Source organism: Tursiops truncatus, chromosome 3 (genome assembly GCF_011762595.2).
Source record: "Tursiops truncatus isolate mTurTru1 chromosome 3, mTurTru1.mat.Y, whole genome shotgun sequence".
NCBI lineage: Eukaryota > Metazoa > Chordata > Mammalia > Artiodactyla > Delphinidae > Tursiops > Tursiops truncatus.
Genome location: NC_047036.1, coordinates 140,568,357 through 140,587,484, shown reverse-complemented (window position 1 = coordinate 140,587,484; position 19,128 = coordinate 140,568,357). Strand labels below are relative to the sequence as shown.

Genomic DNA, 19,128 nt, shown 5'->3' with positions numbered 1-19,128 from the left:
ACACAAATTTTTGGCAAAGATAGACACAGCACTTTGCATTAACAATACTAATATTCTTTTTTTTTTTTTTTTTTTTTGCGGTATGCGGGCCTCTCACTGTTGTGGCCTCTTCCGTTGCGGAGCACAGGCTCAGGACGTGCAGGCTCAGCGGCCATGGCTCACGGGCCCAGCCACTCCGAGGCATGTGGGATCTTCCCGGACCGGGGCACAAACCCATGCCTCTGCATCGGCAGGCGGATTCTCAACCACTGCACCACCAGGGAAGCCCAATACTAATATTCTTAAGACAATTTTCTTCCACAGTGGTTGGCTAATAGTGAAAATCTCAGCAAATTCTAACAAGATCTATAACTTTTTATGCATGGCTAATAATTTCATGACACTACATCCAAACCTCCAAAATAATGACTGAGTAAATGTGTGAGCAGCAAGTCTGGATAAAAGGAAATAGGAACATTTTTTTGTCCCGTGCCTTGCTATTGTTCTGCTACTATGAAATAAAATACTGACAATTTAGATGCATCTGCTTAATTTTTGAAAAATCATGAACTGTGACATCAGGCCACCATGAAGTAGATAATATTATTGTTCTTTTCCATCTCTAAAATAGTCTCACAAAAAATTTTAAGTAGGAGAATAAGTTGCCAGTTGTATTATAAATTGTAAAGGAAGTCAGAGAAATTATTTCTCCAGTCCCAGGTGCACACTGAAGAAATGGGACCACAACATCTGAGTGCACTGAAATTCTAACACACACACACACACACACACGAGTTTAAATATAGAAGTAGTGATGGGGCTGCCTAAAACTGTAGGGAAGTGTGTTTGTTTTTTACTGTTATCTTAACAAATAATCACAAATTTAGCAGCTTAAAACAACACCCATTATTATCTCATAGTTGTTGTAGGTCAGGAGTTTGGCTCAGCAGCGTGTCTCTTTAGAGTCTAAAAGCAGAAATCAAGGTGTCTGCAGGGCTGTGATCCTTTCTGGAGGCTCCAGGAGAGAATCCGTGTCCGTCTTCATTTAGGTTGTTGGTGGAATTCTGTTTCATGCAGCTGTAGGTCCCAGTTCCTTGCTGGCTGTCAGCCAAGGGCCATTCCCAGTTTTAGAGGCCTCCCACATTCCCTGGCTCATGGCTTCCTTTCTCCATCTCCAAAGCCAGTAACAGCAGGTTGACTCTTCCTCATGGCAAATTTCTCCAACACACTCATTTCTCATTCTGACACTTCTGCCTCCCTCTTACTCTCTTACAGGTCCATGTGATTCTGTAACCGAGCAGGCCCTTATGGGGCCTTCCAGGGACAGGCCCTTCCCCTGCATTCTCTGCTTCAGCTCCTCTCTGAACTACCTAGATAACAGTATTTGATGCACATTTCTTGAGTTGTTTTACAGATGTGAAAACTCCCCATCAAATGGAAGATGTTAACTATTGATGACCATGAGCACATAACCCCAGGCCTCCTGGAGCCTAAGGAGATAGTGTTGAACCCTGTGACACCGCCCTGTTACCTCACCATCAGCCAAAGAATTGTGCAGGAGCTGTTCACATACCCTGCAACCTCCCCACCCCCAGCTGGCTTTTAAAAGTGCTTTGCCTCAAGAAACCGTTTGGGGAGCTCGAGGATTTTTTAGAGCAGGAGCCACCCATCTCCTTGCATGGCCCTGCAGTAAACCTTTCTCTGCTCCAAACTCCAACGTTTCGGTTTGTTTGGCCTCACTGTGCGTTGGGAACACGAACTTGCGCTAACAATGACTTGTCCTGGATAATCTAAGACAGCCTCCCTATATTAAGATGCATAACATTTATATGGTCTGCAAAGTCCTTTTGCCATAGAGGGTAACACAGAAGTAATGTGAGGGGTAGGGATGGGGGCAAGGGAGAAGACCATAGAAACCACAATTCTATCTACCATAGGGAGTATTATACTCTTATCTTTAAGTTATCATCTTTTTTTTTTCATAATATTGTCAATTACTCAAAAGGAAAAGTTCTAACTTTCCTAAGTTAAGTAGAATAAATTTTATTTTCTGAGTTTCCAAAAGTTTAGTTTTATCAGTATTATATTACGCTCAGCTCACCTAGTCCAACAAACCCATTTCTGTTCACTTCTATTCTCCCCTACAATATTAAACATGTGCTCTGGAACCACATAAGAATATCCATTCTTACAATCTTTGAATAATAAAATCTTAAATCTATTTCAAATAGACTGTGATGTCACCGTGAGAAGGGTCATGTCTTACTTACTGATTTCTAGGGACAAAATCAGGATGAAAGAATTTCTCTGTGATCTGTATCCTACTGAATTCCAAGCCTTGCACTATAGAAACATTTATTACCTGAAGGCCTATATACATTTTATAAAATTTGACTGTACAACAAGATAACTCACTGTAGAATCGAGTTCATCAGCCTATAGCTTTCTCTATTACATTTCATGGGGATACCATCTCTAAATAGAGAAATCTCCAAGAGAGAGCAAAAACTACTCAGAAACTTCCTTCAGTAACTCACAATCATAACCTGGCTTACACAGCAAGTCTGACACATTCCAAAATAAGATCCACCCACTGAAATTATTTTTCTATGACAAAATAATAGATAGATAGATAGGTAGATAGTAAAGCAGCTACTGCAACAATATACTTTGAGAAACTCAAGGAGGAAACCTTAAGACCAGGATATCATTCTGGGAATCACATCCATGGGAAAGGGAGAGAAGGTGGTAGAATATGATGCACTGTTAACTGAAAGTGAAGGTTTGAGGAAAAGCATTCCAGCTTGAGCAAGTATTAATCAATAATAGATGTTTGGAGGGGAGAGGTTGAAAAGAAACACTAAAAAATTCATTTAGTGTAACCCCTTTGGAGGGAGAAAAATAAAAACTCTGACCCTTTCATTATATACATGAGACTCGGTTTAAAAAGCAGGGGAGACCTGTGCAAACTTTAGGTGAGGCTACACTTGTCTTTATTGCTTCTCCAGAGTTATCAAAGAAAGATGGTTACATTGAAAGTTTAAATTATATGCATCAGGCAGTCTGTAAGACATTCTTCTTTCTGAGTATGGAAGGCCATGCTTCCTAAGATATGCTAAGGAAAATCCACAACTTAAATAAATGCATTTGTTCTTTGCTCAAAGCTTATGATAAATGTTCAACCAAATCAGTTTCTTTATTTGTAGTGAGAAGCTATTTCCAATTCAGACTCCTTTTCTCCTAGTGGGTAAACTTCTTGGGACATCTCTTTGTAAGAATTCTGCTTCTCTAAGAATAGCTAACTTTACAAAATTTCATGTTTTTACATGACATGTGAAATAATTATCATTGAACAGACTTTAATTTATTCAGGGGGTATATAAAAGATTTGTTGATATTAATGATAATCATGAATTCTTTATTATTATAAATTAAGTTTCATAATAAAACAGATTGAAAATCTAGTTTTAAAGATCATGTTTGAAATAATTAGATATTTTCGTACAACCTATATCTCAAAAGCTACTTTTGCTCTCTGGGTATGTTTAACACTTACTCAAAGTTGATATATGTTCCACTTGTCACTGAAGTTTTATGTATAATAACTCTTGATAACAGAGGGCAATTATTGGGTTAAAGTTGACACCAACACGTTCTTTATCAAGCATGAAAACCTTACCTTGACCTTTATACAATTATTCTTATGAAATGAAGAATTAATGCTTTCCAAAATAGTCATACAATGATATGGGCACTGTATTAGTTTAAGGTTAAAAACTCATGACACTGTGAATGAGATGCCTATTTTCCAGTATTCATTTGCATGATTAAAAGGAAATCTTTGCCTAGCTGAAATTTGGGGTCAAATGGTCGTAGTATCTATTCATAGTAACTATTTATAATGTCTTGCTTTTAAAATTTCAGTGCATTCAAACATCAGTCAAACTAAAAGATTTCAAAATCATGTAATCTCTGCATTAGAAAGAATTACTATAAAGATAATTTAGTCTAACACTTTCTCCACAGCATGGTCTTTCTAAAATTTTTCAGACCCAGTTTGACCCCTCCCACTCCCTATCAATGATGGGAAAAATCACAAGCCTTTGGCATTTTTAAGTAGTTTCAATTTGCAGAAAGTTTTGTCCCTGTTATGAGTCAAAATGGGCTCTTCTGCTATTTCTCTCTTTTGCTATTGGAGTTATATAGACAAAGTCTAAAATGTCTTTTTCAGAAGAAAACACTTCACATATTCTAAAATTCCTTTGTCCCTTGAAGTTATCTTTCCTTCTGCGTAGGCATCTTAATCATTTTAATCTTTTGTAAGATTTCCTCATCTTCCTTCTTTGCTCTGGGAGAACGAGTGAGACAAAGAAGTTGGTATCTCAATTCATAGAGTTAGTCATGTCAGACTGTGAAATTCTTCTCTACCCCCATTGACTTATGTGTGGATCAAACTGGTTATTTCACCTCTCTGAGCTTTTATTTCTTCTGCCACATCTAAGACCGCAAGCGATTTATCCAAACTCTCTGAGCCTTTGTTGTATCCCTTACGATCTGTTTAACCTTGAGTAATACATTTTCCATTTCTGAACCCCTATTTCCTCATCTGTACATGGAAATAATGGAGTTGCCGTGAAGTACTATCAGAGATAATTTGTGAAAGTACCAAAAAAGAATTTCTGAAACATAAAAACACTTTAAAAATGTTAGTGTTTCTGCCCTCCTTTTGACTTAATTACATTTGTCAATATCCCTTTCTTAGCCAGAGTCTTCTTAAAAAAACAAAAACAAAAACTGACAGGCAAAAATTAAAATGTGATAATTTATTTGAAAGATATAAGCCTCAAGTGAGGTGAGTGAGGCAAGAAGCATGAATTGTGTTACTGTTATGTCTACTGCTTCCCCATGACCTGCAAAGAGAAACCAAAAGTCACAGAGCAAATGAGTTTGCTTGTCATGTGGGAATTCAGTGGAAGGTTCACTGCAGGGAGAACCTAGAAATTGCAGACAGAGGGAAGAAAAGGAAAATGTACCTGTTTGGATTCCTTCAGTCTCCTGTCTCTCACTGGCCTTTCCATTTCCAGGTTGTTTCATCTAGCTCCCCAGTGGCTGCATAAGAAGTCAGATCTCAGGACTTGTTATATAATATTTCAACTGAGTACAAAAGTGTAGGAATGATTCTGCATGGATTAGACCAATTAATATGGAGAAGGAAATCTGAGAAACCACTGGCAAAGGCCACATTCATAAATGTAATTCTTTTGGAATTACCTAAAACTAGATGAAGCATTAGCAGGTTAACTTATATTTGTTGTTGTTATTTTGCTATTATTGTCACTTTTATTAAGTTAGTCTAGCAATCACAGAACAAGTTCACATTGTTGACTCATTTTTACATGTAATAAACCATTATTATCATTACTGTTACTAATATTATTATATTACTATTATTATTATTTTAACTTTGCTGCTATATGATATTATCTCCTCATTGAAACTCATGGCCTCACTATTGTAGGCTTTTCAAGGTATGTCCCAATTTATTTTTCCATGTTGTACACTAACGTAAAATCTCTTCACTCTAATCAACTTCAACTATCCATTCCTATTAAGCTTTCTCTTCAACATTAACTTTGTTAATTATAGACAGAATGCACTCTTCAAAAATTTATACATACCTATGTCTAAATCCTTCCTTAAGAATCAGTTTTAATGCCATCTTCTCTATGAAGTTGTATCATATCCCCAGATGGAAATTCTTTCTTTCTCCATTAAGCCCTCATAACACTGACTACTTTCTCCTTATGTTACAGTAATAGATGTGAGTCTGACTTTCTCTATTTCATTATCAATTTCTGCTCATTTACTTAGTGTAGATATTCATTCAGCTGCCATGACACTGATGTAAGGTTCATTTCTGTTTTCACCATTGCACAAAATAATTGGTAAGAATACACTAAATATTATTGCATGGATTGATTAATCTAGTATTTAGAATGTTTTTTTATATTTCTTAAGAATGTATTTTTAACCCAGACGCTACAGAATGGTTCTCTCATCTTTGGGAAAGCTAAGTAAACTTTGATTTTACAGTCTGATGAAGTCCACAGCTTTTCTACTAGTTCAATTAATTCAAGATGTGAGTAGGGATAAAGTTACACTCTCCTATACCCCTCAATCATACGTCCCTATGTCTTTAGGTAACAGTGAAAAGTTACCTTCCTTTCTCTTGCATGCAAAACTGGGCCTCTTCATAAGAAAAGTTTACAAGAAAGGTTTAGAATTTGTAGTCTGGATTGAAGATTTAGAGCAATGGAGGGTGTCACCAAAAGTCTCTTACTGTCTTTCTCCTCTTTGCATATCTGCTCCTCATCTCATCTTCTCTCTATATCAGTCCCACTCCAATAATATTAAAACATGAGCCATATATGCAATTTAAAATTTTCTAGTAGCTCTGTTAAAAAACTCTGAAAAGGGGGTGAAAATGATTTTAATTATATATATATATATATATATATATATATACTTTTTTTTTTTTTTTTTTTTTTTTTTTTTTTTTGCGGTACGCGGGCCTCTCACTGTTGTGGCCTCTCCCGTTGCGGAGCACAGGCTCTGGACGCGCAGGCTCAGCGGCCATGGCTCACGGACCCAGCCGTTCCGCGGCATGTGGGATCCTCCCAGACCGGGGCACGAATCCGTGTCCCCTGCATCGGCAGGCGGACTCTCAACCACTGCGCCACCAGGGAAGCCCTAATAATATATTTTATTTAACCCAATGCATCAAAATATTATTCTTTAATCAATATAAAGATTTAATAAAATATTTTACAATTTTTCATACTAAATCTTCAAAATCCTCTCTACATTTAACACTTAACAGTACATCTCAATTTGCATTAGCCACATTTCAAGTGTTCAGTGACCATGTGTGACTAGCGACTACTGTGTTGGATACCCTGACTCGATGTTATACAAATCAGTTTCTCTTCTTCAAGGTCCTACCTCTAAAATGTTATACCCAATCGTCTTGAATGATTTTTCTCTTGTGCATGCATATTTTTTTTCCGATTATATATGTATTATCTTAAGGCAAGCCTATGTCCTTATTTACTTATTTGTTTATTTCCCTATACCATGCATAATTCAGTGTGTAATACACATTTATCACTTGCCTAGTATCTGATGCTAGACTTTTACTATATCCCTTGTTAATTCCCGATCTTTTCATTGTATTGTCTAAACTTTCTGTAGATCTACTATGCATATTACCTGGTCTCTCATGATCATTATGACCTGGGAAACAGCTCAGCATAACAGAAGTAACACAAATATACATATATCCAAGTCTTAGATCCACTGATGGTAATCTGATTTCAGGTAGTAACTTAATCTCATTATACCTGCATTTCTTAATCTGTAAAATGAAGATAACTATTCATAAATTTTCTGCCAGATTAGGATTTTGTGAGCACAGTTTAAAAATGTATGTCAAAGCATTTTCTAAGTTGTAAAGCACAAAAACAATGCAACGAATATGTGGTTATGCTATTTTTGTTTTGCTTTCAATAAGCTAATTTTTTTTTGGCCTTTGACTAAAGTAGAACATCATGCCAGTGGTTCACAATGGCTTTTAAAATCCCCTCACAGCTCATAATTTATAGTTTTGAGTCCAGTAACTTATAAAACCACTTGGAATTAATTTTTCTTAAGTATACTAATTTAATTGTCTACACTGAAGCTTTATTTTTCCATGTCTTACAGACTAGTAGGAGATTCCTAAAGCTAGCTAAATACCTTTATAGTTTTCCTAAGCATTTTAATGCTGGGTAGAAAGAAGCAAAGATATTTTTTTTAAAAAAGAGAAAAGCACAATAAAATACTTTTGAGTAATTGGACTTATTACAGCTAAAGGAATAAGCTTTGCCAAGATTAACACTCATTGCAAATCAATATTGTCAGAGTTCTAAATTCATTTTAATATTTTGGTAAATTGATTAGCACTGCATTGGAAAAATTACAATTTTTTTTTAAAGTGCCAAAGCAAAGGAAAAATAAGGGTACAATTTTTTTTTTAAGACAAAGAAACTTCTCTATTTTTTCAGGTGTATAAGTAACAAAAACAGATTTTCATCTAAATACTACAAGGTTTATCTGTTTTATGCTTATTTTTAAACAAAAATATTGAGAGCCATTTGGTAAATCTGAAATAGGATTCATACAGACAGACAGACACACACACACATACACACTAAAATCCACTTATGAACACCCTTTAAACAGCACACCTGCTCAATTAGAAAGCACCAGCAAAACAGGAGGGGGTAACACATTTCACTGCATTCATACAATGGGTGAGCTGCTTAATCAACTCCAATAGTGTTTGCTCCAGTCTAATTGTGGTTAGTACCAGGTATGAACAGGCTCTGTCTCTTGAGTAAAATTTCTCACCATGAGGCTTTTTGTAAACTTTATGCAATTACCTGGATTATCAGTACTATTAAAGGTTTGATCTTAATTTATTGTATTTCAAAAATTAGGTTAACGCTCTTGAGAATGATAATTTTTCTAAGCCATTCTGAAATATCAACATCATCCATAATACTGCATTTTTGCAATCAATAGTCCTTCAATTTCCAGTTTTGTCTTTGCTCATGAACTCTGTAATTTAAGAGTTTTTCATATGCCTTCATAAATGTCTAGTTATATTTTCCTCCTGACAATTTCATCTGAAGACCTAGTTTTGTTCATCATTCCTTAGTCCGATCTTTGGATGATATTATCTAGGAGCAACTTGGTCATAGCTTGTGTTTCTTTTGGTTTTCTTGCATATCAACAGAAGAAAAATTATCAAGTTAAAATTATTAAGGTTGTAGAAATGTTTAAAATATATAGATAAAAAGAGAACTAACAAGACCCATAGACTTTTCCTTGATAACAGGACAATATGGCACTTCAACCTATGGCATTAGGGTCCTAAAGCCAAACTAGCAGTCAATAAATATCATGAACCACAACCAACCTGAATTTGATTACTCAGTGGTTATAGAGCTGAAACCGAAAGCCTCTAAAAAGAATCCTAAGCTTGTGACATTTACAAAGCTGTTTCTAAAGACAAAACAGGTATGAAAGGTCATGACAGACTAATGCTTTGGAGGGCAGGAGGAGGGAGCAATTCATCCACAAGAAGATTAAAGGATTCAAAGTTTTAGAGAACAAAGTTTGTAATTTTTCTGTATACAAGAGAAGGTGTTGTTGTGATGCATATATCTGTAATGTATCTTAAGTATGAAAATAAGATGAAGCGAATATGGAATAATTTGCATTCACTTAAATTCATTCTATCAGGTACCATTTCCTTCACGCATCCTATGAATCACATGATGAAAGCACATGTGGAAAAAATAGTGAGACAGAGACAAAGACAGAGAAAATGAGAAAGTGGAGGCTGCAGAGTCTGGTAATTTGGATAGTATACTATAATCTAGAAACATTTACTGATAATTCCATATAGTGGATATTTGGGGGCTTCCTTGCTAGCATTCATTCCCTGTCCCTCCCAGAAGCTACTGATTATCTTTAGAAAACAGTATGATCCAAAGAAGTTGTCTTGGAATGAGACCACTAACATAGACCATAGACTACTAGCATAGCTGAGGCCAGTTCCACATCTATTCTTTTCATCTATTTGCTCTAAAAATATTTCACTGTTCTGTATAAATTAGTCTGGTTGTGTTTCTGGTTACATGCTGCAAACAAATGAATCTTAAATGAACTCTCAGTGGAAGCCTCCAACAATAGCTAAATTAGGGTCATCGATGACTGTAGACCTTCCCATCTTTGTAACTATACTATGTTAAAACATGCCACATTCTAAAAATTTTTAAGTTCTTGAAATAATCAAAAATTGACTTTGAACTAAAGTACCAATTTTTAGATTACAAAACGTCTTGACATCAATTATCATAAGCTTTTAATTAATGTCTCAAAGAATAACCATCAGCATATTAATTAACTGACATTTAAAAAATATTAGTATGGTATCAATTTTTAACATTTGTTTTAATTGAAGCCACCGACTTCCATTGTATTAATTAGCATCTGTCATAAAAAAATGTTTTACTGAATGATTTTCACACTTTTGTGTTTTTCAAAGTATTATCCCTGTCAATATTTTCAACACAGCTATATTTGTATATAATGTACAATTTGTGTGTATAATGTACTTGTGTGTATATATATGTATATATATGTAAACAAGTACTTTATGCAATAAAGTATCATTTAGTTAATAAAGCATTGGTCATCACAATATAAAGTTACAAACAGGACTTAGTTTTATTACTTGTAAAAAATAAATATGCATGAAAATATTTCTTGTTTGTAAGAAAATCACTTAACTTTTCTGGATTCTCAATCATTATCTACAAAAAGAGTAGGGTAGACTATAGTCTCTTTAGTTTATCTCCCAACTTCAAACTGCATGATGTAAGGTGTTGTTCCAAAATTTTGGAAATCATTGTCGTTCCAAAAATTTTGTCACCGGAATGAACTCCTCAGGTCAAGGTTAATAATCAAAATACTTAAAAATGTGATAATAAAACATTTCTACTGTTACCATTAGAACCTTAAGACTGCTAATTTGCAATATGTATAGTTTATTAAAAATTGGCAACAACAAATTAAGTTTTAAGGGTAAAGATATTTTCGGTAAACGTGTATTTTGTCAACAGAATTTAAAACTAATGAAAGAGAGTTGAAAAACTATTTTAAAAAGAGTTATACTCTAAATAATAAAAGCTTACTTTACTATTGGCCCATAGGCAAAAGCTGTAGTAAAGATGATTAAAAAGGAGAAAAAGGAAACAGTATTTGCATTCATTCTGGTAATAGAATATGAAATTAAAGCGTGAAGGGATTAATGTTTTAAAGCTTGACTTGCAGTGATAAAGCTAAGGTATTAGAACAGACAACATAACCGTTACAGGATAGACAAGCAAAGAAAAACCAGCAAATGCCTTAAAGATGAGCAAGTCAACCTAGAATGGAATTACAAAATGATTAATCAATACAAATGAGAAACTGTACAAGGAAAGAGAGCTTGGTGAGACTTCTTATGGGACTCAACACTGCGGCCGCTTAAAGATAATGAAAGGAGCCAGCCAAAGCCAAAGAAATGCTTTCATTCCGTGGCAAAGTCATTTGTGAACAGTTTAAATTACCCTAATCACCTCCCCTCCAGCCGTCAGTAGGCTCTGACTCTTTAGTTATTTAAAAAGAGGAGTTTGGGGAAATGAGTTCTGCGAATCTAAGCTGCAAAATAATTATACACACACCGTTTTAGCATTTTAACAATGCAATCCCAAACATTTGTTCTCATTAGAATGCAAATCGACTCATTTAATAATCCCACAAGAGAATTCCACCACACTCAGCTTAAAAAGCACAATGGTATTCAAAATATTATTAATAAATGCCAAGTATGGAAAAGCCAGTTTATTTGCCAACAGCTCAGGCTAGATAAAAGAAATATACTTACATTTCCAACCTTTTTTGTGTGTTGTTTTTCTGGCCACATTTAGTTTAATTGAAATTTAACAGTTGAACTGGTCTGGGACAGACTTCAAAAAAGAAAAGAAAAAAATCAAGGTGACAATTCCTTCTGTCTGGCACATAAACTTTCACACTCATCACAGAGCCACAGTTTATCATGCAAACCAAAGACATGCATTTATCCTGAGTAGTGTCTAATTTCATTACTCTAAATTGTTGTTAATTGTCTTAGCCTGTGGTAGACAGGAGACAGTTTAGGATTTAGTTTGTCTTAAGTTGCAAGACTAGGAACAAATCACCAGAACTTATGAATATGAGCTTTCTTTAGCAAGAGTTGTTTTTTTTTTAAGAATAAAAACTTTTTCAAAAACACAGTTTTGACCCTAAACATAGCGATTTTTACACAGCCAGTACTGAAAATTTTGTTATACATAGCCTGTATTACAATATTAAAAAAAAATTCTCCAGAACTATTATTTTAAAAGAGTCTTCTAGCCCACTTTTTCAATTAAGAATATTACTTCCATATTGAATGGACTTAACTTTGGTAAAACTCAATCACCAATTCACTCATTTTTCATTCAGACTTTTATATGCAAGTCACAGTCCTATTTTATTTGTTATTGCCAATCTTTCTTTCTTTCTCCAATTTAATACCTTGCTTATATTTGAGACTCCCCTTGGATTGAATCTCAAGGAACTACTAAAACTACTAAAAACTTTTTCTAACTCATCATACATGCACTAAGAAAAGGATTTACAATTTATACATGGAGACAAGTAGCTAAAAAAGTGCTATCCTTCACAGGAGTAGTGTCATTTAAAAAAAATAAAAGAGTGGATTTTCAGACATAAAGACAGATCCATATATCTGTTGTGCTCATTCTTTGTGAAGGGTGACTGTAACAGCGTAGAGAGCATCACTTTATTGAATTATCAAAAACAGAAATAATTAAATGACTACACACACACACACACATACACACACAAAAAACAGAACAAACACCTGAATTATTTCCCTAGTCAACTATGATCAAATGTAAATATGATTCAGTTGCAAACTATTAGGCAGAGAGCCAAGTCTGCTAATAAATATACATTCAGACTTTGGCATGCATACTTGAAATGTAGAGCCAACGTAGTTTAGATGGTTTATTTTATATAAACAGTTATAGAACAGAATAAGTCCTCTCAGGGCATGCTATGAACTGAACTGGGTTCTTCCAAACTCATACGTTGAAGCCTTAACCCCTAATGTGACTGTATTTTGGAGATAGGGCCTACAAAAGGTACTTATGAAATGAGGTTGCAAGCATAGGGTCCTAATCCAATATGACTGGTGTCCTTAAAAGAAGAGAAAGAAACCTCAGTGAAATGACCACGTGAGGGCACAGTGAGAAAGGTGGCCATCTGTAAACCAAGGAGAGGGGCCTCAGGGAAAACCTGACATGCTAACACCTTGATCTTGGACTTCCAGCATCCAGAACAATGTGAAAATAAATTTACGTTGCTTAAGCCACCTAGTCTGTAGTATTTTGTTATGGCAGACCTAGAAAACTAATACAGGGTGTCATCTCTTTTCTCATATCCCTTGGGCACCTTCTTTACCTTTCTCAGACTTTACACATAGATTAGCAGAAAGAACAGATATCCTCAGGGGCATGACAGAGAGAGAGAGGAAGTCTTTTATTAAACACAGTTTATAATAGTGTTCAAATTAGTAATTTAGGAATCAAAAGATGGAGAATGGAGAACAATTAGGAAAAATTATAATAATTATCTATTTGAGATAATGGCCTAAAATAATTCTCCAAAGCAGTTGTACTATAATTCTTAGCTTGAACCTAATATAGCTAGGATAACACTCCTCCATAGTAATTGATGGGTACCAATATTCAATCTCACTATAGACTACTGAGAATCAGCTAGTATCTACATATGAATATTAACCCAGCTGTTAAAACACTCAGATCCTTCTCCTGTCATTTTCTCTCCAATAGACGACATTTAGACGAAAGTAAAAGGAAGGACTCTACAACATTTCTGTCCTGGATACTAGCAATTTAAAAAGTATAAGTAATTATAGATAAAGCAGATGGACAGGTACTGATTTACTTTGAGGAGCTTAGTCTTTTAGAATTATATTCCTTTCTAGATGCATTTCTGTGTTACATCTACTTCTAAGGCACCTGTTATGTGGGAAAGGAGAAAGAAAATTTTCAAAAACCTTTAGAAGGGAGGATGAGAATAAGTCCTAGAAGAAAACTGAAAAAAGGGCACAGTGAAGGAGGAAGGATACATCAAACGCAAACTGCCCACTGTGAATTTGCTTTGTTTGCTTGTAGTTTCAAATAAGACACTCTCAGGGTTGTAAGAATATAAAATGGTTGTTGGTAATTGGGGGATACCCTGAACTGCTGTGCCACAAAGATGAGAGCAACAAGATTGCTGTCAGAAAGCGAAACTGCACACAGAACCTCCTTGAAGTATTCTTACTAAACACTGAACCCAACCATGTTTCTAGAGCTAACATCCATTAACAAGAAATACAAGGGAAAGAGAACACAGTAAATAACACCACACGGAAGCAAAGAGAAAAAAGGAGAACATGGGATGAATGAAATATTGTTAACTTTGATAGATGGGCTAATGGCACTGGGACAATGAATTTTATAAAAATATACTCCTTTTTAGAAATGTATATTAAAATATATAAGGTTTAAATATCATGATATTTGGAATTTATTTTAAAATGTTTCAGTAAAAGTGAAAGATAATACATGAAGCTAATGTGATAAATTCTTGATAATTCTGAGTCTAGGTAATGAGTATAGAGAAGTTGATCTAGTTTTTTTTTTTTTTTTCTTTTAACACTTTAATAAGAAAAGGTGCTAGCTAAGCTGAAAGAGCAATATACAATGAATCAGTGTGAAGTTTTACAAATTCACTAGAAGAAGGCTGAATAGTTTCCAGGCCAGCCAGAGTTCTCTATATGCTGATGGGTTGGATTATCAGATATAAAGAACATGGCACTCTTATGTAAGGTCAGAGAGTTAAAAGGATTCACAGAGGCAAACACTGGTCATGACCATCCAAGCATTATTAAGATGGCAGGAAGTCTTCAACATTGAACTCTGAATATTTCTTGCCCCAGTGACAAGATGGTTTCTATGCTGAGATGCCTAAAGGACTGAGGCATCAAACAGGTTGACCACAGGCCATTACTTATTTGATCTGATAGGGTCTTTTAAAAAAAAATGTTTTAGTTAGTCACCAACGTTTAAAAAATAGATTATTCCATATAAACATACTTTTTTAAAAACACCTCTCCTGAAAAATCAGGATGACTTGGTTTTATTTTCTGGTGTGGTCATTCAATAAGACTAAGGAGCCACTGATCTTTCAGATATGGACATGCACTCTCCAATCTCCAGGAACGGCTAACAATTTATGATAGTATCACTTCCTGGCTCCTGTAGGCATTTAGCTTTGTAACACCTGATGTGTTGTGTTCCATACTCTTCCTACAAGACCATTCATTACACATGGGATGAAATAACTGTCTAGGCTTTCTGCATTAAATGCTATTTAACATTTAGTTCATCATGTTCCATGTTTTTGACTCCAAGCTCACAAAGCAATCGAGGGATTCTCATGGGGAGTTGTCTACAGGGCGTGTATGCGCAGTACATGGACAGCCCTAGATTTGAATCTCAGCTCTTTTATTCCCTGACCTCAAGCCCTTTACATCTAAGTTTACTAATCATTAATATGGGGTTAATAAATTTAGCTGGTCATAAAGTTGTTTTACATATTAAATAAAGCATTTAGTCCAAAGATCGGCATATATTAAAAATAGTAGCTGTTGTTACTATTACTAGAAGTAGTAATGGTGCTGGTATTTCATGGGATTTGAGTATTTTTTGGCCTATGACAGTGAGGTCTTAAATCAAATCAGTAAATTTTTTTTTTTTTTTTTAGTAAATTGTTTTTAAGGTATGATTCAACTTTCCATGCTGTTTGACCACAGGAGGGGAAGAGATTGGTAAGGCAAAAACGACATGTATCAGTTAACTTATTGCTGCTTAGCTTAGCTCCACATCTACTCTTCTTTGCACAACTCTGTGCAACTGAAGTTGGATCCTGTAAACATCTCTCCTTTAGTATCTGGCACAATGTTAGACTAATAGATAATACTGAAGAGGCACTGCAAAATGAAGGGGCTTCTCTTCCTTTCTTGCACCTAATGTGCTGCTTTCTTTCCAACAAATGGAGTTGAGCAGGACATCCAGTGGTGTGCAGTCTCCAGTGAGTTTCTCCAGCATACTGTTGGGAAGTCTCCCAATACGTTTCAATGGCAGCCCAGAGGTATGCTTCCCAGTAAACTTCAGTATCCTGGTGGGAGTCTTCATTGTTAGTGTTTCCAGCAGGCCAGAAGTATCCCAAGGACTGACTCTAAACTGTTTTCCAAAGTGTTTTTTTCTCTGTTACACATACACCAATACTGTATGAGAATTCCAGTTGCTCCACATCCACAGATACATTTGGCATTAGTCTCCTCAGTTTTATCCATTCTGTTGTATATGTAGCAGTGTCTCACTGTAATTTTAATTTGCATTTCACCAATGAGTAAGGCTGTTAAGAATCTTGTCTTGTGCATTTTTTTTGTACTAATTGTCTCTTCAAATCTTTTGTTCAGTTTAATTGGGTTGTTGCCTTTTATTATTCAGTTATGAACTTCACTGTATATTCTAAATACCTTTTTTGTCAGATACATTCATTGCCAATGCTTTTTTATCAGTATATAAATTGCCTTTTCATTGTCTTATTGTTTTATAAGCAAATTCTTTAAATTTTGGTAAAAAAAATCATTTTTAGGCATCTTTTAATGGTTAGTACTTTTTGTGTTCATCTAAGAAATTTTTTCCAGTCTCAAAAATAGTTTTCAAAAGAAAAGATATTTTCTTTTATGTTTGGGTCTATAATACATCTCAAATTAATTTTTGTTTATGGAGTAAAATAGGGGTTGAAGTTATTTATGTTTTATACATATACCTAGTTTTAGCATGATTTATTGAAAAGGCTGCATTTTCCACCATTAAATTGTTTTGGTATCTTTCTCAAAAAGCAATTGAGCATTTTATTATAGGTTTGTTTCTGGACTCTGTATTCTGCTTCATTTCAGAAGCATGAGACACCCCATTGTGCTTCTCTAGAAGGGGCCCTGTGTGCCTTTACCTACTCCTCGTCTTACTTAGCCAGTGAGATGGGGCAAAAACAGAAACCACAGGCAGTTTCAGGAACATAACCGCAGAGAGAAATCGTGTTTCACTCAGCAGTTAAAAAATTAGCATAAAGATTTACAGTGGTGAACAGAGACAGTGGTGTGACTTAGTGGTGTGATGGATGGTGTAGAAGCACGCCTATGCGAAGATACTTTAAAGACTTTCTGTGCCTCCAACAGAGCATTAAGATGTTCCCATGCTTCTCTAGGAGGTGCTTGGCAGCAGCTGAGAAAAAAACCTGTAATCCAGCACAATCCCCAGGATCACTAACTGGAGATTACAGTCACCACTGTGGACTGCTCATCAGATAGGGGTACAAGGAGTTCAGAGGAAACAGCTGAACAATGACCACCAAGTACCTCATACCTCTTTCCAATGTTGCCATGGCAATAGATATGCCTCGTAGACCTGAGACTCAACCAGGTAGAAATGGAGAGGGAGGGGTCCCATCATGGTTGAGAAGACTCTTAATTGACTGGATAATCCAAAATTCACAAAGATGATGCTATTTTCCTTTGGGTTGATTTGCATCTTGCTTATAATAGAGATTAACTTGAGATGTTTTTTGAAAACAAGAGCAAGAAGGTTCTCTTTTCTTTTAATAAAATTTACAAATTGAGAAATTCATATTATCCAAACTAAACCTCATTTTGTAAGCCTGGGATCTTTCATATAAAAATAGAAGTGCAGTATATAAGAAAAAAAATCAATGTGGAGTCAAAGGCTTTAATACAGTCTTAGTCTTATTACTTTTTACCTATGCACCACTGGGAAAATACCTTTAAACTCCTTCTACTTTATTCCTTTTAATATCAGAATTATTTATTGAACACCTGAAATATACCAAGCACCCTGATATGCTGTTTACATGAATAATCTCATTTAATTTTTACAGCAGTCCAGAGAGACAGGTACCATGTTATTTCCATTTCATGGAAGAGGAAGGAGCATTAGAGCTCTTTGAAAAGTGAAATGGTAGTCACGTTTCTGTCTCAGAAGTTTGTATGTGTATGAAATCAGACAATGCATGTGAACATGTTCCCACATGTCAAAGAGCTAAACCCTTGCTATTGTTACTATTATTTATATTCTCAGAGTTCTTCAAATTGCTTTACATTTCTCGTTTCTGGATTCATATTTCTCTTCTCTACAATGCCCCTTAGCAGCAACTCTAATTAGCTTGCTATCCTTTATGCAAACTGCTTGCCTCACTTCTATATCCATATGTTTGAATACAATTTTTCCTTGGCCTGGATTCTAGGGAACCTTAATCCCATGTGAACTCAGGTGGCTTCCTGTTTTAAAAGGCAGCTAAAATCTAGCCATATCTAGAAGCTCTTCTGTGAAGACCTCTACTCAGCTTCCTGTTCTCTCTTGGCCCAAGTGCGCTTAGGGTACACTTCTTACTTGATATTTGGGTGTTCCAGTTTTAAGTGAATGCTCTCTTTCTTCCTAGTTATATTTTATAGACTCTTTTAGATCATGATTTGGGTCTTCTACTACACTTTAGACCCATCACTCTATCTTGTCAAGGTAAACACTATGAATTGGCTCCATCCCAAAACAGAAGTGACAGAAGTCTACTGATAGTTGAGATAGATGCTAGACTCTCTTTTAGCAAAGGATCAAGGAAAGCACAGAAGGAGATTTTCATTTTGCTCTTATTCACTTAATATTGCACATTTCTCTTTGCAATACTCTGTCATGCAGGTTCCACTACTGGGATATAAAGTTAGAATATGTTCACATGTGGCAAGTTTATATAAGAAAAGTTAAAGCCAAATAAATATTGTTTCTGCTTCTGAGAACACAATGGGTGGCAATTTCTTTACTAGAAAACATCAATGTCGTTTCACAAAACTGAACTTATTCGGGTGACAGTATTAGCAGTATTTTCTTCCTCTATGTGCTTTTAAAAACAAAACAAGATTATACTTTATGACTGCATTTCTCTAATCATCAAAATAGAAGAGAGATGTTTTAAACATAGTCCAAATACCCTATTTTATCTTTGGGCTTCAACTCTAAATATCAGTAGTGTTCCAATAACATAAGTTTATGCTCGTATACATATGTGTATGGACATTTTCCCTTCCATTTCTGAAACACCTGTTGCTATAGTTTCTAAGAATTCAGTCATAATAATTACTTTTTAATTAGCCTAATGTGACACTCTGTTAATTTAAAAAGGATTCACATAATACTGAAGACTAAAATTGTATTTTAAATTAACTATAAACTCCTTGAAGTTAGAGACTATCTCTTAAATTTCTTCATAGCAAAAATTTACAGTGCAGTGTTAAGATTTATTGAT

General features: G+C 35.1%; 1 long non-coding RNA gene across 1 annotated transcript in view; it reads right to left on the bottom strand.

Moving 5' to 3' along the window:
* Positions 1 to 5,077: 5,077 nt before the first annotated feature.
* The window catches only part of LOC141278226 (uncharacterized), a 119,056-nt gene continuing 105,005 nt past the window's right edge, over positions 5,078 to 19,128 (bottom strand). Inside the window, exons 2-3 of the long non-coding RNA XR_012330575.1 lie at positions 11,516 to 11,597; positions 5,078 to 5,088 (exon numbers count right to left, since the gene is read on the bottom strand). This is a non-coding gene — a long non-coding RNA (uncharacterized lncRNA). The remainder of the gene's footprint in view (positions 5,089 to 11,515; positions 11,598 to 19,128) is intronic.